Raw genomic sequence first — 24,169 nt, 5'->3', positions numbered from 1 at the left:
AACATAGATTTTTTAAGTTAATTTGCATTTCTAACCCACTAGAAAATTAAATTAGTGAGAAACATAAACATTACCCAGAAATTTACTTGTCACGGAGGCATTGTTGACACATAATTGACAAAAGCAAATTCCACCATCATTTCAGAAAATTAGAAAGCCACGCATCGAGCATGGTATAGAAATATGGTAACTAAAAGAACCAACGAATTCAAGGCGCTTACGTGAGGAAAGAGTGGCAGTAGTGCTTCAGAGCTCTTGAGACTACAACACTATAGATGGAAAAAATAAAATTTACGACCGAGAGGTTTTTTTAATTTAATCCTCCTCCAGCGCATTACTATAACCATACCAGTGCATCACGTATCCAAGAGCATCATGTTTTTTTTTTAAATTTAAAAACCTATAACGGTGCTTTTGTTAAGACGCCCTTGGGCGTTCTAATACACGTATTGCACCTGTGCTTTGTTAGACTATAGCACCACATTTTCTTTTTTAAATTAAAAACCACCTAGCAGTGCTCTTTAAAAGACACCCTGGGGTGTTTTAATACATTAACGACACATGTGCTTTGTTGGAATATAGCATCACATTTTTTGAAATTAAAAAACTATAGCGCTACTCCTTCTAGGTATGCACAGAGGAATTTTACTACAAAAGGGCATTGATGTTGCAAATGTATATAGCATTGAAATTTTTTAAAAGTTAACATTTTTTTAGTGCTATCGATTATTCAAGCACCGATGTGTTTTGTTATTTAGCACATCCTATTTTTCTATTTTCTAAAAATAAATATTCGAGGGTGCACCATTTTCTATTCGGCATCGATTCTTGTATGGATAGTAAAGCACTGACGTATTTATACATTATAGATACACCATCAAAAAAACTATCTACTAGAACAACCCTTGCCCACCTCCGCTACAAACATATTTTGGGCTATTTTTACAGAGGTTTCCGCAAAAAACCTCCTCTAGAAGGTATTTTCCTTGTAGTGATTTCTCTTAATCTCTCATTATTAGGTAAACTTATGTGGTTGGTCCACTTCATTACATTCGTAATTTAGACATTATTTATAAATCGCTCAAAGTTATCCCTTCAAAAGTTTTCTTCAAAAACTATATTATTTTGAGTTTTTTGAAAGACCAAAAAGATTAATTTAATTTATCATTGATTGCAATCATTTGTATTTTATTATTTTCTTGTGTATCATTTTTAGTTATTTGTTAAGGTTAAAAAATATTAAAAAAACATAAATTTAATACATAGTTGATTTAAAGGTTGGAAGTTAAGCCAAAATTTTATTTTAACTATCCCATTTTATAATGACTTTAAGGCTCTAACATTTTATACTCTCAAAATCACTACAAGCAATAAAAGGTCACAGGGCTCCAAAATTTAAATATTATTGAGCTACCAACATTTTCCATTTGGTAGAATACATGAACCCTTTGCAACCTACCCGCAACCTACCCACTAAGGACAATTGTTTGCAAGTTTCATCATAAATCTTGATCACCTTGTTTCGAGTAAGAGCTTCAACTTCATAGTTCTCATATATCATCTTTAGTAGGAATTTTAATTGCAATAAAAATTAGCTATTTCCTTTGTTACCATAAAAATTGCTCACTAGAGACTCTACAAGAAGCAATCCATGGCTGTATGCTTTCCCTTACAAAGGCATCACTAGAGATTGCTACCGGAAGTCAACTTTATTTGTGTTATTATGTTTAATTCTAATTATGTTTCTTGTAAGTGTGACATTGGCTAAACAACCTAAAGAAATGTCTTTTTCTTCGATTCTCAAACACAATATCTTCTTTTCTACGAAACTATTAAAAAAAAACATTAATGATTAACTTCAGCATACAATTAATGCATTAATCAATAAAAAAATAAAAATAGTTAAATATAGTCTACATATAAAGAATAACTTTGTGTCATTTTTCAAATAGAATACTATCGTTAAGATTCCATGAAGGCTAGACAATATCGACGAACTTGATGGAATGCACTACAAAATCAAACCGCTAATTTATAACAAATGGAAAGTCCACAAATAATGAAAAGAACCTTCAACATAATAATCGGACCTTACATGAGGATTCCGATCACTCAATATAACACGCTAGGCAATTGTTGTCCCTTCTTTCTTTTGTTGAGAAAATTGTAAATGGAAACATGGAGTAAACTAACTTGTTGCGGATGAGTGTAACCAGTAAAATGATCAGATTGTCATGTAATTGATTAGTGAATAAATGGTATTTGTATCTCTATTCTAATTGTTTTTAATCATTATCTACTCATGATTAATTTTTCAACTGTATTTTTTAACGTAAGGAGATAAGAAGATGAAAATATAAAGAAAAAAGAAATGAACATATATCATACTAAATTGGTACTGACAATACAAATATAATCTATTAGTTTAATAAAATCCAAAATTTAATATCTTTACCTTGCACGATTATTATATGATAGAAGCATAGAGTTAATACAAGAGCCCATACATTTGTGTTTATGCATTAGCCTCTTTTTCTCCAAAGTTCTAATTACCTCTAACTTGGCTTTCCTCAACAGAGCAATGTTTTAGAAACCCTTCATGAGCTTCTCCTCAAAAGTACCTTAATAAAGAGTTGGTCCTGTTAACACCCAAGTTGTTCCCTATGACTCCCAAGGGAATACGGCCGGGGTAACCACTAACCAATCTTTGGATCACTGTTTCTAGCCAAACTGTGATCAGAGAGGGCTCTCTCTTTATGATTTGTAACTGTTTATGATAGGGTTTTAGGCTAGCTATTAAGCACAGGTTTTGTTTATGTTTTGGTTGAAGAATTTCTTTCAGATCTCTTGTGATGTAATATTCAGAGAGTCAAGTATCATTGGGCAATGGAGTCTATAGCAGTAGGTGTCTAGAAACCTTGAGATGAATTAGTGCAACCTGTAGGGCCATTTGGATACTTCATAGAACAAATTTTGATTTATAACACGAACAGGAAAAACAAGCAGTGAGAGCATTCAAGGATTTTCACTAAATGTTTAAGTATTTTCACCAAACTGGTTATGAGAAATGGATGGATGTCTCAGGGGCAAACTTGAATCCCTGGGAATATCTATCACTGTAAAAGATATAGTTTTAAAGTGCAGCAACTAAGAATTACACTTCTTTTACTGTATCTGAAGAAAACATGGATAATAGCTCAGTTTGAGTTCAGGGTAATCGGTGATTAAATCCTGGAACTATTCTTCTACTTTGCTATTAAGTGTAAAATATTTAGACAACAAAAGAGAACAAAAGACTCGAAAACATGTAATACAGAGATTTAAGAAACTTATTGTTTTATGAAACACTCTGGAATCCTGCAACGTTCATCATTCATCACAACGCATCAAATACACCAAGCTTTGGAAATTCCATTCTCCCTTTGTGTTATTTCTCTGAGAATTTTTACAGCAAGTGAGAGTTCCAAAAGGAAAATAACAACAACCCCTGCTCTATTCTGCGGAGGGGTCTATATAGTACTCTGTATACAAAATATCTCAGGTATCGAGTCATCTGAGAGAGAGAAAATATCTTCAGTGGTGTTCAGAAAGTAGGCAAGAAGTTATTACAATGTTAAATGCAGAGTAAATGCCCTTTATGTCTGTCAGATGATTGTTTTGACTTTAAGGAGTCATTGAGTCGGTTACATTACTATGTATCGATCCTGTAGGTACGCATTTACTTTTGCCTGCGCAATGAGTTTCTCGGCTTTGCCAGCTGCGTTTGTCTTTCTTGCTTTGTTGGCTGCTTCATCTGCTGAGTTGGCTCAGCTTTGAATTTATGATGCCTGCTGACTTTGTTGACTTTTCTTTTCATCAAAATTTGTAAGAAAAACAGAAGTTGGTGCATGAGCTACTGTTTACAATATCCTCTGGATTGCATCTGTCCACCATTCTTGTGTAGGGAGCTGGTGCCTGAGGATGGCCTCCATTGTCTCTTCTGCTTCAGTATATTTGAAAAAATCTGGGGCCACATTAAATAAATGATTAATTTCATTCATTATATAAAATAGATTTTCTATCTTACCATAGAAAATCTGCCCTGTAATAGGCCCTGTGTCTTCTGAAGTGCTGGCCTTCTCATTTACCTGTGCTGTGGCAAAAATATTCACTTTTTTAGCATATTGTTCATGGGTGAATAATTTCCCTCCGCTGTTCAGCAAGCTAGGGAGTCCTCTATTCTGCAATATCTGGAATCTCTCCATGAACCTGTTTACCTCTGTTTGCATATCCTGGGTTCTTCTGTCCAATGTCTGCACCAGATTTCTAAGAGTAAGAACCCTCTTGATCATTTGAATAGCTTCAGTTCTATTTGCAATCCCCATGGTGGCCAACTGAGAACTTGTTCTGTGATTGAGCACATTGATCATTCTTGTAGCAATTTCAGGCATATTTCCCAATAAGGCCCTTGATGTTCTGATTTCCCTCTGCGCCTTTGGAATGAGCTCCAGCTGCTCATGGATTGTCTCGATGTATGGCCATTGGTTGTTGATGGATTGACCGATATTGGACCATAGCATTGCTCTGATCTCAGCTATGATTTTGTCTAGCTTGAGCTCATTCTCTAGCTCCTTGATCCTGTCTTTAAGGGCTTTGATTTCCCTGGCCTTCTCTCCTACTTCCCTCTTTGTTTTGTCATGCCTTTCATTCACCTTGGCCAGCTGCTCCTTAGTTTCATTTAGCTGCATCATTTGTGCTTCTAGAGCTTGTATTTCGCTCTTTAGCTTTTGCATGTCTAAGCTCTGATCTGTGCTGGTGGGTGCTGCTGAAGTAGATGTGGCTGGTTGTTCAGCCTGCTGAGGTGGAGGTACAGTAGTAGGAGCAGTCTCCTCAAGATTAATGACCTGTGGAGGGGGCTGAGATGTTTGCCCCTCTTGCGCTTGTGTTGATGATCCTTTCAGAGGTGCTTGTGTGGCCTCATATTGCCCTAATTTTTCTTGTGCCTTTATAAGTTCTTTGTAAACAGAAATTAATAGAGCAGTGGAATCCTGCTCATACCTTTGTTTTGCCACTTCATCGGTCTGTGGATGGATGGTGGCTGGAAGTTTAATCTTCTTCCTTAGTGCAGCCATATCAGCATCTCTGATTTTTAAGATCTCTTGTATCCCTTTGATATCATTAGGATTGTGCCCAATTTCTATAATGATTTCTTCCAGGGTTTTGATCCTGTTGTCTTTGGCCTGAGAAGAGGCTCTCTCTAGCTCCAGCTGGGAAGCTGTAGCATTCAGACTGCTTGTTAACTTGTAGTTGTCCAAGGTCTTATCGGCCAATGAAGCATACACCATTTCCCCTGTTTGTTTATGCAACTCAATTTTGTCCATGGGGTGTATGTCTTTGGCAAGGACCTCTAAATTGGTCCTGAGATAATCAGCAGAAGACTGTGGCTTGAGTGCCGTAGGCATAAAATGACTCAATGTCAATTTGCCCTCACCTACATCAAAAGCAGACATGAGTCTCTGCTGATTGGAAGGAGCCATGTTAAGTAGGTGATTATATAATTGAACTTTGATTGGGTCACTCCTCCTCTTAATGTCTATGAACTGCTGCTTTATGCTCACTCTTTCCTCTTTCTGCTGGCTGGAGGAGCTGACTTCCCCTCCCATTGTCGTGTCTAGTTCCTGCTGGGAGGAACTTGCTGAAATTTCTTGACTCGGTGGGCCCATGCCCAGTGCTTCTCTGATGGCTACATCTTCTTCTGGAAAATCGTTGAGTCTTTGCCTTTTCTCTCCTTGATTTATAGAGGATGTCAAGGGAGTTTCTCTTTCCCTCTTCCTAAAGACAAATGTGTCCTCCTTTTGAGGGGTTTGGAGGACCGAGGCATCAGATGTAGTGTCTTGCCTTGTAGGCATGACTTTTTCAGTGGTCTGAGGAGTATCCACTGTTTCTTTTTGCTGAGCAGGTTGCTCTTGTCCTTGTTTTTCTTGCTGCTGTTCCTCCTGTTGCTCTTGCTGTATCTCTTCTGCTTGTTCTTGTGCTTGCTGACTTTGATTTTGCTGCTGTTCCTGCTGTTGCTCTTGCTCCATCTCTTTTTCTGCCTCCATTTCTTTTTCCTTTCCTTTTTCTGATACTTTTCCAGCAACTCTCGTGACTTGCTGTTGGGCAGTTGAAGAGGATGCTGCTGCTCCAATTTGTATGCTTGGTAGTGAGCTGACCTGTGAATAAAACTCAAGGTCAGCCATTTTCTTTATGTTTCTTTGAGCTCTATGATTAAGCTCTTCTTGAGTGACAGCTTCCTCTAAAGTCCCTCTCCTCCATTTACTTTGATTGGCATGTTTTTCTATGTGAGGAAGGCTGCAATGATCATAAGCAGATAATTTGTATTTAAGTCTCCTCATGGTAATGAAGTTGTTAGGGTCATAAGGTTTCCATAGGAAGCTGTATTTGAGACCAAGGCCCCCAAGTATTCTATCTGCCTCCTTCCACCCTTCCTCCCTTTCGTTATAGAGGAAATGGCCAAGTTGACTTCTAACTTTGAGCTGTGCCTTCTTACCTTTGCCTGAAAAGTGGAACATGTCCACAAAGCCAAACTGCCTGAAATATTCTAAGGCAAATAGTCTCATGGGCACAAACCTGGGTAGTCTAAATGGGGGCAACTCACACCCATATATTCTAATAACGGTGTGGTGCTGGTAGAAGTACCAATCTCCAATGCTGTATGCTTTTGATAAATGCAGGAGTCTTTGCATATCATCTGTCAATCTGGGAGGAGGTGAGCCCAAAAGTAGAGTCATGGCTGGATGAATGAAATTATCAATGAACTCACAATAGGTGTATGGAGAATAGAAATTGAGGTGGAAAGCAGATGTCCAGTACACCACCGATCTCAAATTTCCCTGTGCATCTTCTCTTTTCATTGGGAAGGAGAACTTGTCATGCTGGAAGTATAAAAGCAAATGATATATGTAAGAAGTATATTTAAATACCCTCTCTCTTGATAGGTTCATCAATTGCTCATGCATCTTGTTTGAGATGTATGTGGCATAGTCATAACAGACTGGTTTTCTTCCTGGAGAAAACATGAGCATTAGGTGCATAACTGTTTCATCCACATACTCCACCGAATCATATCCCAGGATGGGACTGATCATGTCAACAAGGTCTAGGCCCAACTGGTTAAGATAAACCCAGTAGATAGGAGGGACTTGCACAGTGTTAGCTTTGATGAATAACTGGTTAAATTTTGTAATCTGGGCCTCTGTCATTCTGGCTCCCTCCATAATCAAATCAGCTAGTGATAGAGGGACCAACTTCTGATCTGTTTTGAACTGCAGCATCTCCCTGATGGCTTCAGGGGTAATAAAAAACAAAATTGTGCCTGAAGAATCAAGCACTGCCCTCTGGGATGCATCATAATACTCAGCACACAAGTGGATGAGTTCTGGGAATTGGTTGACCTGTGGTAGCTTGAAGATTGGGAGAGAGGAATCCCAAATTCCCAAGATGTCTGTCCCATTCTGATGTTGGACTTTGATTTCATTTAGTATTTGAAGATGAAACCTGCTCCTGCTCAGCATTTCTTCTGATATCTTATAGTCTAAGTCAGCTAGTGCTTTCCATTCCAATGCTTTGTGAGGGGCATTCAGAGGAGCTACATTTAGGGCTATAGGAGCTATAGAGGGGTCCATTGTTCTCCTTTAGGAATTCTGTTTCTTCAAGAACTGTGTTACTATGTAGAGTAACAGTAACAAGGTTTCTTTACAAAGAAGGGTGAAAATGCCTTAGAAAAGGTGAATGCAGGGTCTGCAGCAGTTGATATGCTGCTTTATGGTAATTAAGAGCGAAGCTTAGCTTTTCTGGCACCTTTCAATGGTAAAATTTGGTTTCAAATGCGCCTGCCACGATTGCGCAGACAGGACCTGGTTTCTTAGCAGAATGCCACTGGGAAAAGGCTCGGCTGGTGTTTTTCAAAGTGATAATTGGAACTTCAAGGCTTTGCTGAGGAATTCAGTGGTGAACTTCTGATTTTCGGCTTTCTTTAAGCTTTCTAAAGCGTTAAATAGATAATTGCAGGCGCACAGAGGATGAATGATGAGGAATACCTGGTAAAACAACGAGCAGAGGTCGTGACCGCAGGTTGAACTGGTGCGCTGGAGGTCTTCTGGTCAGTTTAGCAGGTTGGTAGACAATTTGGACGTTGTTTGCATGCAGAGCAGAATAACGACGAACCCACCAAAATGACAAAAAACGCGAATTTTTGGCTAAAATAGACCTTTTGACGCTTTTGGCGCGAATTCGTGCTGACGTCAGCATGACGTCATTGGTGGGGTCAAGGTCGGATGACGTCATGCTGACGTCATCGGGTGACGTGGCGAGATCTGGTTGGTACACGGTGGCGGTGACATGGCAGGACAGGTGGACCAATGGCAGGGACAGGGAAGTCGACGGGGCAGCGTACCAGGGTGACGGGGCGCTGACGTGTTTGCTGACGTGCGGGTGGGATGGGGAAACCGGAAACCAGCGATGGTTTTATATCGCACCGCCTTCTGTACGGGGGCAGTATCCATCGGCTGTACCTCCGACGCGTGGTGGTGAGGACACGTAGCAGCGGAGTGACGTCCTCAAAATACGGACGTCGGGAGATAAACCTCGTACAGCGGATGGGCTCCGACGTCACGATTATCGTTAGATCTACGGACTTTGATCGGACGGCGGACGTGAGGCAGATGTGACGGGAGGTTAGTACAGGTATCGGTCAAACGTCGGAAGGGGTCCGACTCGATCGGGGCCGTCGGATCTGTAGGCCTTTGATCTAACGGTCGTCGGGGAGGTGACATGGGCGGTGTATACGGAACCGGGCGGGGGCATAAAAATTGGTGTTTTGAACGCATTTCCAATGTATTTTGAAAAAACAATTATATGCGCTTAACCTTGGTTATGTGGCGGAAAGTGGGTTTTTGATGCTTTTTGCCCTTTGAAGCGGGTAAGGTGTTGATTTAGGGCTTTTTATGGGTTTTTATGTGCAAAAAGGGGGTAGAGATAGAGGAACTTGCTCATGAGGGAAAAGGGGTATTTGGCATAGGTTTATCAACATGACCTGGTGTCATTTGATCCCTGACTTGTGACTTTATTGGCTATAATGCCAAGGGGTGGGTATTTATAAGATTTTGGGATTTATACACCTTGGTGTTAGTAATATTAGGGAAAAGGGTAATATAAGGGATTTATATAATAGGGTTAGTGTTAGTATGGAGTAGAGGGTAAGTGGAGGGAGAAACCATTAAGTTTATATGAAACAAACTTGGTTTTAAGAGTAGATCAAAATGAAAAGATCTTTAGACAAGAAATGTGGCTTCTTAAAGATTAAGAACCACCATGAAACCTTAGTCTTTTCCATGAATCTAGGCTGATGGGGGAATGTTAGAAACGAAATTGGAGGGGAATGAGGGGAATTAGTCATGCTTCCTGCTGGATCTTTTGCTTTGATGCCCACCGTCACCATTCTTGCAATGATAGGGATAACCTTTCCGCAACCCCAACTACCTACCCAGCTACTTGCCTAGCATTTTTATTTCTTCTTGGAGGGTGCACTTGGACTTGCAAACCCTTGCTTGCCTTTTCTTTTCTTTGGCTTTTTCTTTTTTCTTTTCTATCTACTTCTAGCCTTATCTCTTCCAAGGTCCCAGATTAAACTGTTGGGAACCTTCATTTCTCTACCTAAACTACTTGTCTGCCAAGATTGAACAGTTTGGACAGACTTCTTTCTCTATTCTATAACATCAAAATTGAAACATGGCATGATCCAGTTTAAACTGTTGGATCATCCATCAAAATTTGAAATAAGGTCATCAACATTGAAACACTTTACACACCTTTTTGTTCTCTAGGAAATATGGGATCTTTGTGAACTCAAAGCAGAGCATATTTGGACTTTCCCTTGCCAATCATGAAATATGAAACCTATTGGTATAGGTATCCAACAGTGGCTCCACATGGGGATGGTTTTTCTTTTGAAAGACCAAGAACAGCAGGTCAGATTGCCTTTTTGTTTGACTGCCCATCTCAATCTTGAAATCCGCTGCTTTGATGTGTCAAAACTGTGTGCTTCCTTTTGAACGACCTCTGATCCTATTTGCCTTTTGCTGTTTGGTGAATCACTTAGGAAACTGCATTTTTACAATCTAAATAGAAATAATATGTACATCTGCATATATACAAGGGAACCTGATGTTGCAATCATGGGAAATAGTCAAAATAATGCTTCAGCATCCTGCCATTGACAGGACCTTCATCCAAGTTAGTTTCAGTCAGACCTTTAAGGAAGTAAGTGTTGTTACCTTGTACTGCTTGGACAGCAAATGGTCCTCTCCATAAAGAGTCAAATTTTCCATGTTTTCCTTTCTCTTCTCTTCTTGCGTCCCATTTTAGTACTTTGTCTCCCACATTGAAATCTTCTGCTTTGGTTCTTCTATCAAAGGCCTTTTTTAATTTTTCTTGTAATATCTGCACTCTGCTGAAAACTTGTTCTCTAGTTTGCTGTAAACAGATTATCTGATTGATCCTTCTTTGCATGTCATTTGGCTCTGCTTGGCTTTCTTGCAGAAGTTTCATAACCGGCACTCCTAGCGATGAAGGAAATTTGGCTTCTAATCCATAGACTAACTCATATGGGCTGGTCCCAATTGATCTTTTTGTTGTTAGTCTATCGGCCCATAAAGCATTGACCAGTTTCTTATGCCAATTCTTTTTGTTCTCTTCAAGCACCTTCTTTATGATGTTTATTAAACTTTTGTTTGATGATTCAGCAAGGCCGTTTCCTTGGGGGTAGTAAGCAGTAGAATGGCCCAAAGTAATGTGAAATTTATGGCAGAAGTTCACCATCTTCTTGGATCTGAAGGCAGCAGCATTGTCTGTTATTATCTTGTCTGGACAGCCAAATCTAGCCAGTATATTGTTCTCCAAGAATTGAATGATTACTGAATCATTTGCTTGTCTGCATGGGGCAGCTTCAATCCACTTGGTGAAGTAGTCTGTTGCTGTTAGAATCCATCTGTGTTGCCCTGAAGATGAGGGATGAATTTCCCCAATGAAATCCAAGCCCCATTGTTGAAAAGGTCTCTCTGTTGTAATGGGCTTCAAAGGAAGTGGTAGCAGCTGTCTTTTGCCTTCAAACAGTTGGCATTTGTGGCATGAGGCTGTGAATTTCTTAACATCAGAGAACATGGTGGGCCAGTAATAACCAGCCCTCAGTATCTTGTCCACAGTGGACTTCCAGTACAAATGTCCACCACAGTCTCCTGCATGGAAATCTTGCATGATATTGTTAGTTTCATTTTCTATTAGACAGTGCAGCAAAATACCTTCATGGTTTTTCCAAAGCAGATTTCCATCCATCACACAAAATCTTGATGTTTTCATTTTTAGGAACCTACACTTAGTTCTGGACAGTCCTGGGGGAGCACACAGGTTTTGTAACACATAACAGATATCAGAGTACCAAGGAGATTGTTCAAAGGCTACATTGATCTTTGGAGTCGCCAGCTCTATTTCACTGTCCAGTTGGTTGATATCTAAGGCTTGGAAATTTGCTTCTGTCATTAATTTGGCCAAACCTTGCCCTTTTATCAGCTTTGTAGGTTTTATTTCTATGTCAAATTCTAGAATATTGGCAATCCACTTTCCTCTTCTGCCCTCTAAGTTTTCTTGGGTGAGAATGTCTTTGACAATAGGACTTGGTACATAAGCCACAACATGGGAGTAAAGGATGTAAATCCTAAAGTCTTTGATGGCCTTAACCAAAGCATATGCTTGTTTCTCTATAATTTGATATTTTAGAGGGGCATCTCTAAGAGCTCTGCTGAAGAAGGCAATAGGCTTCTCATTCCCTTGGTCATCTTTCTGTAACAATACAGCAGCAATAGTATGCTGGGAGGCAAATGAGAAGATAATGAATTCTCTGTCAAACTGAGGATTGGTCAGCACCGGAGTTTGGGTAAGGGCCAGTTTTATACTTTCGAAGGCTTGTTTTGCTTCAACAGTCCATTTGACCTTTGAATCTTTCTTTAACATGTTGTTAAGCAACCTGATCAACTCGGCCAGATTTGGAATAAATCTCCTTAGGAAGTTGATTTTTCCCAAGAATCCTTGCAATTCTTTTATATTTCTTGGGTGGGGCATTTGTAGGATCGCTTGTATCCTGTCTGGATCAATTCTTATGCCATCTTTAGAGATGATGTGGCCCAATAGTTTACCTTCCTCTAAACCAAACAGGGATTTTTTGGGATTCAGCGAAATTCCATATTTCCTACATGTTAGGGAGATCTGTCTCAAATGTTTCAAATGCTCTTGGTCAGATTTAGAAAAAGGTGTGAGGTCATCCAAATAAATGACAAGGAAATCATGAATTTCCTTTGCAAAAGCAATGTCCATTGCTCTTTGAAACGTTGCCCCTGCATTTTTCAATCCAAAGGGCATTTTCACATACTTGAAAGTTCCCCATGGGGTAGTAAATGCAGTTTTGTCTTGATCATCAGGGTGTACCAGAATTTGATTGAAACTTGAGAAACCATCCAGCAATGATATCCTTGAAGCCCCTACTACTCTTTGAAGAATGTGATCCATTTTAGGTAAGGGGTAGTTATCTTTGAGTGATACTTGGTTCAAATTCCTTAAGTCTACACAAAGTCTAATCTCACCAGTTTTCTTTCTTGTAGGGACCAAATTTGAAATCCACTCAGAGAACCTGATTGGTGCTATGATACCAGCTTTGAACATTTTCTGTAATTCTTTTTCAATGGAAGGAAGGAGCACAGGATTGATTCTTCTCAATTTCTGTTTGAATGGTTTTTGATTAGGCTTGAGGGGAATGGTATGCTGGATAACAGACGTATCATAAGACTTTAAATCCTCATAACCCCAAGCAAAAACATCTTGAAACTCTTTAAAGAGATCAATGTATTTGGGCTTTTGATCAGGGGGCAAAGAGGCAGATAGCTTTATTATTTTAGGCTTGTCAATAGTACCAATGTTGCATTCTTCAACTCTTGCATCCAATGGCTGCATCTTTGGCTTTCTAGGGATGTCATTTGAGTCAAAAATATCCTCTAGTGGGGTAAGGCCTGCTGGAAGGAAATTGTCTTTGAGTTGTATGATTTCATCTTCAGCGTTGCTCACCTCTTCACAGTCAATTTGGTGAATTTGCTGAATGTTTTCATTGTCGAAAATGGTTGGAGTCAGTAATTGTTTTGCTGTTCTAGGTGACACTGGGTGAGCAGACTGTTGAAACAGTATTTGTGATTGACTTGCTGACTCAGGTATTTGTGATTGACTTGCTCCATCAATATCAATATTTAATCCTGTGAACTCTTGTTGCAAGGTCAAAAAATTGTTTACTTGCATGTCATCCTCAAATACTTGCCATTCTTTGACATTGTTTGGAATAGAGGGTCTGTATTTGACCTCTGCTGTGAAACAATTGTTGGGTTCCAATGGGAATTTGAAGGTGCTGGCAAATGTTGCCAGGCTGTGTGCATGGAGATTGTGGCCCCTTGAAATTTTTGTGATAACAAACTCAGAGAAGGTCTCTAATATTTCAATTACAGCAGACCTGTAGGACCTCAATCTCTTGTCATTGGTGACAAAATTTCCTTTTACTTGTTGAATTACTAGGTCAGAGTCTCCCATGATCGAAACTGTAGGAGCTTGTAATGTCTTTACTAGCTTGAGACCTAGTAATAGAGCTTCATATTCTGCCATGTTATTAGTGCATCTAAAGTTTAATCTGTAGGCTCTGCCTTCTGCATAGCTATTTCCTTTATTGTGTACCCAAACTCCAGCTCCTGCCCCTAACTTGTTAACTGAGCCATCAAATTCTAGGACCCACAGGATATCTTGCTGAAAAGGAGGTTTAGCAATCTGTTCATGGGATGGCAATATAAGCAGGAGTTGGGGTTTCTTTTCCAGCTTGTTTTCTAGGATAGTTTCATCACTTGTTTGACAATCTTTGACAACTAGAGGAGGGATGATGTCTATTGTTGAACTGATTAATGTTTTGTGGGAATAGAATTGGTTAGTCTCAATATCATTGTTTGAGAGGCTTGTGCTGTCATTGAAGAGAATGAAGGAGTCTATGTCTGAATGGACAGCATATATTGGAAAATTTTGAGGCTTTTCTTCACTACTGACCATGTATTTCATGAGTGTTTCTCTGTACAGTCTTTTTGGTTGCCCGAAAACAGAGATGGTGGCATATGACATGTCTAATTGTAGGGAGCCTTGGAGCTTGGCTCCCCATGATCTTGATAACAGCATCCCATACTTGGGTGGGATATCAGCGACTACAACATCCATTAGAATGGTCTTGTTGGGATATTGAACCAGAGACACACATAAATCTTTTATTAGGCCTAAACATTTGACTTGGCTGGAATCAAAGGAGAACAGGTCTTTGTATGGTCTTGTTATATCCAAGTTCAATCTTTCCATGACTGCTTTTGGCATAAGGTTGTGAGAGGCACCTGAGTCGAACATTGCATTATGCAGTACTTTATCGTGTATATGCAGGCTGACATAAAAAGGTAAAACCCCTGTGACTACTGTTTTTCCATCTACCTCTGGGCCGAACAGTAATTCTGGAGTGTCATCTAGCACATTTACATCATCTTTGCTAGTAGTGAGTTGAAGGGATTTTTTGATCTGTTGTTTGTATATGTCATGCTTGGCTAGCTCTGAGAGAGGAATGGCTATCTTTAGCTTGCCAATCTCTGTGCCTAGGTCAAAAGGTTTGTCAATTTGGGTTTTAGGGTCACGGATACCAGCCTTTTCTTTGTTCATTGAATCTTCTTGTTGGATTTCATCTTGATTTTGAGATCTGCCCCTTTTACTCATGTTTTGAGGGGTAAAATTTGAATCCGGATGAGAGGACGAAGTTGCCATGGGCTGTTGTAGTGGGGACAGCAGTTCATTAACCTCCTCAACTACAATTTCTTCTACAGGAAAATTTATTTTGTCATTAATTTCTGTGACCATGGTTTCTTTAGACTTCTGTTTATCATTTATCTTGTCGGGCTGGTTTACATTCACAGTCCTACTCCTGAGTTTATACTGTTTATGGACTTCATAGACAGCAGTATCATACCCTTGTTTAAAGTCAAAGGATTCTCCTGATTTAGTTTGGAATGTTTTGCTTTCATCCTCCTCATGGTCTTCTTGTGTTAAAAAGACATGGCTTTTACCATCCAAACCCATTAAGTTAATTTCAGGATCTTCATTGATCTGGCTGTCTGTGGAAGTTTCTGCATAGTTTTCTTGAAAAGGGGGTCTAATATCTTGGTCAGCACTTGTTTTTCCTATGTTTGGGTTCTGAGTTCTCCTAAAATTCGGGTTTCTAGGAGGGTTACTTTGTGATGCTTCCCATGATGATTTTCTTTCAACTGATTCCACTCTCTCACCCAGTCTCTTCATGCTGTTTAGTATTGCATCCAACTTTTGATCAAAGCCTGAGGGCTCTTCTCTGAAGCCAGCCTTCTTTTCCAGTTTTGCCCTGTTTCTCTTGGCAATTAGGTTCGCCTCTACAGTGACTGCAACCCTTTGAGCTTCTGCAAGGGTTGGAGGATCTCTTTCTTTCAACTGATAGGCCATATCAGAATCAAAACCGTTTGGGAAGTTATACAGGGCCAAATCAGGAGGGGGCCTTAAGTTCTGTGGGATAGCATTATATACATTGTTAAACCTAGCACAATATTCCAAAACTGTTTCTTGGGGACCTCTTTTAATAGTGTTATATTCACCGAGTATGTGGAGTGGATCTTTCTTTTTCTCCCATCTGTTGATAAACTCTTGGTACAGGACCTCAGGAGTTGCAATGGAATTTGCATTCAGGGATCTAAACCAAGTTCTGACATCCCCAGTTAAACTTTGAACAAAAATTCTCATTCTAACAGTGTCATCATCTATTTCATAGGTCTCAAAGTGGTCTTGCATCTTCTTGGCATGCTGTATAGCTGTTAGAGAGCCATTTGAGTCGAAATATGAGATTTTACTTTGATAATCTTGAGGTAAAGCTGCAGCATTAGCTGGTATCTGCAGAGGTGCATACCTGTTGGCCATGTTTATGGGATTTATAGGGTTGACAGGAATAAATGGGACAACAGGGGTTACTGGTGTAACAGGGTTAATGGGATGGGTAACTAAGGGGAGAGTGGTTGAAAGAGTATGTGCAGTGGGTGAAGATGTGAGAGGAGGACTTTGAGGTGTTGATGATGAACTAGGGGAACTAGGGGTGAACCGGAAAAGAACTTTGCAGGGAGTGGGAATGAGGATAGGTTGATCTGGACTTATATCTGAATCAGCAGGCTTCTCCTGCTTTTGCTGTCTCCTAATGTTTTTTGGAATGGTATTTGGATTATCAACAATGATGGGTGGTTTAGGGTCAGGATTAGCCCTAGTATGTCGAGGATTTTTCTTAGGAGCCAGTTTCTAACTGTTTTTTCAGGACTTTTTATAGGAAGTTTTTCATATATGCAAGGACTGGATGAAGATTTTAAAATGGCTATATATGTTCCAAAGCTAGGATGAAGATTCCCTAACTAGCTCTTCCTTAAAGCTGTCCCTGTATTACAGAAACAGTTCTAAGGCCTCTTGGCTGGTTTCAGGCTTGCTGGTAGCTTTGGAAGATAGATAGTAATTGAAAAATTTTAAGAGTCCCCAGTGGAGTCGCCAATTATGTTAACACCCAGGTTGTTCCCTATGACTCCCAAGGGAATACGGCCGGGGTAACCACTAACCAATCTTTGGATCACTGTTTCTAGCCAAACTGTGATCAGAGAGGGCTCTCTCTTTATGATTTGTAACTGTTTATGATAGGGTTTTAGGCTAGCTATTAAGCACAGGTTTTGTTTATGTTTTGGTTGAAGAATTTCTTTCAGATCTCTTGTGATGTAATATTCAGAGAGTCAAGTATCATTGGGCAATGGAGTCTATAGCAGTAGGTGTCTAGAAACCTTGAGATGAATTAGTGCAACCTGCAGGGCCATTTGGATACTTCATAGAACAAATTTTGATTTATAACACGAACAGGAAAAACAAGCAGTGAGAGCATTCAAGGATTTTCACTAAATGTTTAAGTATTTTCACCAAACTGGTTATGAGAAATGGATGGATGTCTCAGGGGCAAACTTGAATCCCTGGGAATATCTATCACTGTAAAAGATATAGTTTTAAAGTGCAGCAACTAAGAATTACACTTCTTTTACTGTATCTGAAGAAAACATGGATAATAGCTCAGTTTGAGTTCAGGGTAATCGGTGATTAAATCCTGAACTATTCTTCTACTTTGCTATTAAGTGTAAAATATTTAGACAACAAAAGAGAACAAAAGACTCGAAAACATGTAATACAGAGATTTAAGAAACTTATTGTTTTATGAAACACTCTGGAATCCTGCAACGTTCATCATTCATCACAACACATCAAATACACCAAGCTTTGGAAATTCCATTCTCCCTTTGTGTTATTTCTCTGAGAATTTTTACAGCAAGTGAGAGTTCCAAAAGGAAAATAACAACAACCCCTGCTCTATTCTGCGGAGGGGTCTATATAGTACTCTGTATACAAAATATCTCAGGTATCGAGTCATCTGAGAGAGAGAAAATATCTTCAGTGGTGTTCAGAAAGTAGGCAAGAAGTTATTACAATGTTAAATGCAGAGTAAATGCCCTTTATGTCTGTCAGATGATTGTTTTGACTTTAAGGAGTCATTGAGTCGGTTACATTACTATGTATCGATCCTGTAGGTACGCATTTACTTTTGCCTGCGCAATGAGTTTCTCGGCTTTGCCAGCTGCGTTTGTCTTTCTTGCTTTGTTGGCTGCTTCATCTGCTGAGTTGGCTCAGCTTTGAATTTATGATGCCTGCTGACTTTGTTGACTTTTCTTTTCATCAAAATTTGTAAGAAAAACAGAAGTTGGTGCATGAGCTACTGTTTACAATATCCTCTGGATTGCATCTGTCCACCATTCTTGTGTAGGGAGCTGGTGCCTGAGGATGGCCTCCATTGTCTCTTCTGCTTCAGTATATTTGAAAAAATCTGGGGCCACATTAAATAAATGATTAATTTCATTCATTATATAAAATAGATTTTCTATCTTACCATAGAAAATCTGCCCTGTAATAGGCCCTGTGTCTTCTGAAGTGCTGGCCTTCTCATTTACCTGTGCTGTGGCAAAAATATTCACTTTTTTAGCATACTGTTCATGGGTGAATAATTTCCCTCCGCTGTTCAGCAAGCTAGGGAGTCCTCTATTCTGCAATATCTGGAATCTCTCCATGAACCTGTTTACCTCTGTTTGCATATCCTGGGTTCTTCTGTCCAATGTCTGCACCAGATTTCTAAGAGTAAGAACCCTCTTGATCATTTGAATAGCTTCAGTTCTATTTGCAATCCCCATGGTGGCCAACTGAGAACTTGTTCTGTGATTGAGCACATTGATCATTCTTGTAGCAATTTCAGGCATATTTCCCAATAAGGCCCTTGATGTTCTGATTTCCCTCTGCGCCTTTGGAATGAGCTCCAGCTGCTCATGGATTGTCTCGATGTATGGCCATTGGTTGTTGATGGATTGACCGATATTGGACCATAGCATTGCTCTGATCTCAGCTATGATTTTGTCTAGCTTGAGCTCATTCTCCAGCTCCTTGATCCTGTCTTTAAGGGCTTTGATTTCCCTGGCCTTCTCTCCTACTTCCCTCTTTGTTTTGTCATGCCTTTCATTCACCTTGGCCAGCTGCTCCTTAGTTTCATTTAGCTGCATCATTTGTGCTTCTAGAGCTTGTATTTCGCTCTTTAGCTTTTGCATGTCTAAGCTCTGATCTGTGCTGGTGGGTGCTGCTGAAGTAGATGTGGCTGGTTGTTCAGCCTGCTGAGGTGGAGGTACAGTAGTAGGAGCAGTCTCCTCAAGATTAATGACCTGTGGAGGGGCTGAGATGTTTGCCCCTCTTGCGCTTATGTTGATGATCCTTTCAGAGGTGCTTGTGTGGCCTCATATTGCCCTAATTTTTCTTGTGCCTTTATAAGTTCTTTGTAAACAGAAATTAATAGAGCAGTGGAATCCTGCTCATACCTTTGTTTTGCCACTTCATCGGTCTGTGGATGGATGGTGGCTGGAAGTTTAATCTTCTTCCTTAGTGCAGCCATATCAGCATCTCTGATTTTTAAGATCTCTTGTATCCATTTGATATCATTGGGATTGTGCCCAATTTCTATAATGATTTCTTCCAGGGTTTTGATCCTGTTGTCTTTGGCCTGAGAAGAGGCTCTCTCTAGCTCCAGCTGGGAAGCTGTAGCATTCAGACTGCTTGTTAACTTGTAGTTGTCCAAGGTCTTATCGGCCAATGAAGCATACACCATTTCCCCTGTTTGTTTATGCAACTCAATTTTGTCCATGGGGTGTATGTCTTTGGCAAGGACCTCTAAATTGGTCCTGAGATAATCAGCAGAAGACTGTGGCTTGAGTGCCGTAGGCATAAAATGACTCAATGTCAATTTGCCCTCACCTACATCAAAAGCAGACATGAGTCTCTGCTGATTGGAAGGAGCCATGTTAAGTAGGTGATTATATAATTGAACTTTGATTGGGTCACTCCTCCTCTTAATGTCTATGAACTGCTGCTTTATGCTCACTCTTTCCTCTTTCTGCTGGCTGGAGGAGCTGACTTCCCCTCCCATTGTCGTGTCTAGTTCCTGCTGGGAGGAACTTGCTGAAATTTCTTGACTCGGTGGGCCCATGCCCAGTGCTTCTCTGATGGCTACATCTTCTTCTGGAAAATCGTTGAGTCTTTGCCTTTTCTCTCCTTGATTTATAGAGGATGTCAAGGGAGTTTCTCTTTCCCTCTTCCTAAAGACAAATGTGTCCTCCTTTTGAGGGGTTTGGAGGACCGAGGCATCAGATGTAGTGTCTTGCCTTGTAGGCATGACTTTTTCAGTGGTCTGAGGAGTATCCACTGTTTCTTTTTGCTGAGCAGGTTGCTCTTGTCCTTGTTTTTCTTGCTGCTGTTCCTCCTGTTGCTCTTGCTGTATCTCTTCTGCTTGTTCTTGTGCTTGCTGACTTTGATTTTGCTGCTGTTCCTGCTGTTGCTCTTGCTCCATCTCTTTTTCTGCCTCCATTTCTTTTTCCTTTCCTTTTTCTGATACTTTTCCAGCAACTCTCGTGACTTGCTGTTGGGCAGTTGAAGAGGATGCTGCTGCTCCAATTTGTATGCTTGGTAGTGAGCTGACCTGTGAATAAAACTCAAGGTCAGCCATTTTCTTTATGTTTCTTTGAGCTCTATGATTAAGCTCTTCTTGAGTGACAGCTTCCTCTAAAGTCCCTCTCCTCCATTTACTTTGATTGGCATGTTTTTCTATGTGAGGAAGGCTGCAATGATCATAAGCAGATAATTTGTATTTAAGTCTCCTCATGGTAATGAAGTTGTTAGGGTCATAAGGTTTCCATAGGAAGCTGTATTTGAGACCAAGGCCCCCAAGTATTCTATCTGCCTCCTTCCACCCTTCCTCCCTTTCGTTATAGAGGAAATGGCCAAGTTGACTTCTAACTTTGAGCTGTGCCTTCTTACCTTTGCCTGAAAAGTGGAACATGTCCACAAAGCCAAACTGCCTGAAATATTCTAAGGCAAATAGTCTCATGGGCACAAACCTGGGTAGTCTAAATGGGGGCAACTCACACCCATATATTCTAATAACGGTGTGGTGCTGGTAGAAGTACCAATCTCCAATGCTGTATGCTTTTGATAAATGCAGGAGTCTTTGCATATCATCTGTCAATCTGGGAGGAGGTGAGCCCAAAAGTAGAGTCATGGCTGGATGAATGAAATTATCAATGAACTCACAATAGGTGTATGGAGAATAGAAATTGAGGTGGAAAGCAGATGTCCAGTACACCACCGATCTCAAATTTCCCTGTGCATCTTCTCTTTTCATTGGGAAGGAGAACTTGTCATGCTGGAAGTATAAAAGCAAATGATATATGTAAGAAGTATATTTAAATACCCTCTCTCTTGATAGGTTCATCAATTGCTCATGCATCTTGTTTGAGATGTATGTGGCATAGTCATAACAGACTGGTTTTCTTCCTGGAGAAAACATGAGCATTAGGTGCATAACTGTTTCATCCACATACTCCACCGAATCATATCCCAGGATGGGACTGATCATGTCAACAAGGTCTAGGCCCAACTGGTTAAGATAAACCCAGTAGATAGGAGGGACTTGCACAGTGTTAGCTTTGATGAATAACTGGTTAAATTTTGTAATCTGGGCCTCTGTCATTCTGGCTCCCTCCATAATCAAATCAGCTAGTGATAGAGGGACCAACTTCTGATCTGTTTTGAACTGCAGCATCTCCCTGATGGCTTCAGGGGTAATAAAAAACAAAATTGTGCCTGAAGAATCAAGCACTGCCCTCTGGGATGCATCATAATACTCAGCACACAAGTGGATGAGTTCTGGGAATTGGTTGACCTGTGGTAGCTTGAAGATTGGGAGAGAGGAATCCCAAATTCCCAAGATGTCTGTCCCATTCTGATGTTGGACTTTGATTTCATTTAGTATTTGAAGATGAAACCTGCTCCTGCTCAGCATTTCTTCTGATATCTTATAGTCTAAGTCAGCTAGTGCTTTCCATTCCAATGCTTTGTGAGGGGCATTCAGAGGAGCTACATTTAGGGCTATAGGAGCTACAGGGGGGTCCATTGTTCTCCTTTAGGAATTCTGTTTCTTCAAGAACTGTGTTACTATGTAGAGTAACAGCAACAAGGTTTCTTTACAAAGAAGGGTGAAAATGCCTTAGAAAAGGTGAATGCAGGGTCTGCAGCAGTCGATATGCTGCTTTATGGTAATTAAGAGCGAAGCTTAGCTTTTCTGGCACCTTTCAATGGTAAAATTTGGTTTCAAATGCGCCTGCCACGATTGCGCAGACAGGACCTGGTTTCTTAGCAGAATGCCACTGGGAAAAGGCTCGGCTAGTGTTTTTCGAAGTGATAATTGGAACTTCAAGGCTTTGCTGAGGAATTCAGTGGTGAACTTCTGATTTTCGGCTTTCTTTAAGCTTTCTAAAGCGTTAAATAGATAATTGCAGGCGCACAGAGGATGAATGATGAGGAATACCTGGTAAAACAACGAGCAGAGGTCGTGACCGCAGGTTGAACTGGTGCGCTGGAGGTCTTCTGGTCAGTTTAGCAGGTTGGTAGACAATTTGGACGTTGTTTGCATGCAGAGCAGAATAACGACGAACCCACCAAAATGACAAAAAACGCGAATTTTTGGCTAAAATAGACCTTTTGACGCTTTTGGCGCGAATTCGTGCTGACGTCAGCATGACGTCATTGGTGGGGTCAAGGTCTGATGACGTCATGCTGACGTCATCGGGTGACGTGGCGAGATCTGGTTGGTACACGGTGGCGGTGACATGGCAGGACAGGTGGACCAATGGCAGGGACAGGGAAGTCGACGGGGCAGCGTACCAGGGTGACGGGGCGCTGACGTGTTTGCTGACGTGCGGGTGGGATGGGGAAACCGGAAACCAGCGATGGTTTTATATCGCACCGCCTTCTGTACGGGGGCGGTATCCATCGGCTGTACCTCCGACGCGTGGTGGTGAGGACACGTAGCAGCGGAGTGACGTCCTCAAAATACGGACGTCGGGAGATAAACCTCGTACAGCGGATGGGCTCCGACGTCACGATTATCGTTAGATCTACGGACTTTGATCGGATGGTGGACGTGAGGCAGATGTGACGGGAGGTTAGTACAGGTATCGGTCAGACGTCGGAAGGGGTCCGACTCGATCAGGGCCGTCGGATCTGTAGGCCTTTGATCTAACGGTCGTCGGGGAGGTGACATGGGCGGTGTATACGGAACCGGGCGGGGGCATAAAAATTGGTGTTTTGAACGCATTTCCAATGTATTTTGAAAAAACAATTATATGCGCTTAACCTTGGTTATGTGGCGGAAAGTGGGTTTTTGATGCTTTTTGCCCTTTGAAGCGGGTAAGGTGTTGATTTAGGGCTTTTTATGGGTTTTTATGTGCAAAAAGGGGGTAGAGATAGAGGAACTTGCTCATGAGGGAAAAGGGGTATTTGGCATAGGTTTATCAACATGACCTGGTGTCATTTGATCCCTGACTTGTGACTTTATTGGCTATAATGCCAAGGGGTGGGTATTTATAAGATTTTGGGATTTATACACCTTGGTGTTAGTAATATTAGGGAAAAGGGTAATATAAGGGATTTATATAATAGGGTTAGTGTTAGTATGGAGTAGAGGGTAAGTGGAGGGAGAAACCATTAAGTTTATATGAAACAAACTTGGTTTTAAGAGTAGATCAAAATGAAAAGATCTTTAGACAAGAAATGTGGCTTCTTAAAGATTAAGAACCACCATGAAACCTTAGTCTTTTCCATGAATCTAGGCTGATGGGGGAATGTTAGAAACGAAATTGGAGGGGAATGAGGGGAATTAGTCATGCTTCCTGCTGGATCTTTTGCTTTGATGCCCACCGTCACCATTCTTGCAATGATAGGGATAACCTTTCCGCAACCCCAACTACCTACCCAGCTACTTGCCTAGCATTTTTATTTCTTCTTGGAGGGTGCACTTGGACTTGCAAACCCTTGCTTGCCTTTTCTTTTCTTTGGCTTTTTCTTTTTTCTTTTCTATCTACTTCTAGCCTTATCTCTTCCAAGGTCCCAGATTAAACTGTTGGGAACCTTCATTTCTCTACCTAAACTACTTGTCTGCCAAGATTGAACAGTTTGGACAGACTTCTTTCTCTATTCTATAACATCAAAATTGAAACATGGCATGATCCAGTTTAAACTGTTGGATCATCCATCAAAATTTGAAATAAGGTCATCAACATTGAAACACTTTACACACCTTTTTGTTCTCTAGGAAATATGGGATCTTTGTGAACTCAAAGCAGAGCATATTTGGACTTTCCCTTGCCAATCATGAAATATGAAACCTATTGGTATAGGTATCCAACAGGTCCCAAGTTAAAACCCCTCGGAGATGAACCTTCTCGAGTGCTCCTGGACATTACTAAAGAGTGGGTTGCAACTTAAAAACCCTCAGAGATGATGCTTCTTACGTGCTCCTAGTTCTCAAAGTCGACCTAAAACTGGAAAGGTTGTTGTTAGC

Source organism: Pinus tabuliformis, chromosome 7 (assembly GCF_031772625.1).
Source record: "Pinus tabuliformis cultivar Carrire ecotype Pingquan chromosome 7, CPIR1, whole genome shotgun sequence".
Classification (NCBI taxonomy): Eukaryota; Viridiplantae; Streptophyta; class Pinopsida; order Pinales; family Pinaceae; genus Pinus; species Pinus tabuliformis.
Note: the sequence above shows the minus strand (reverse complement) of the source record.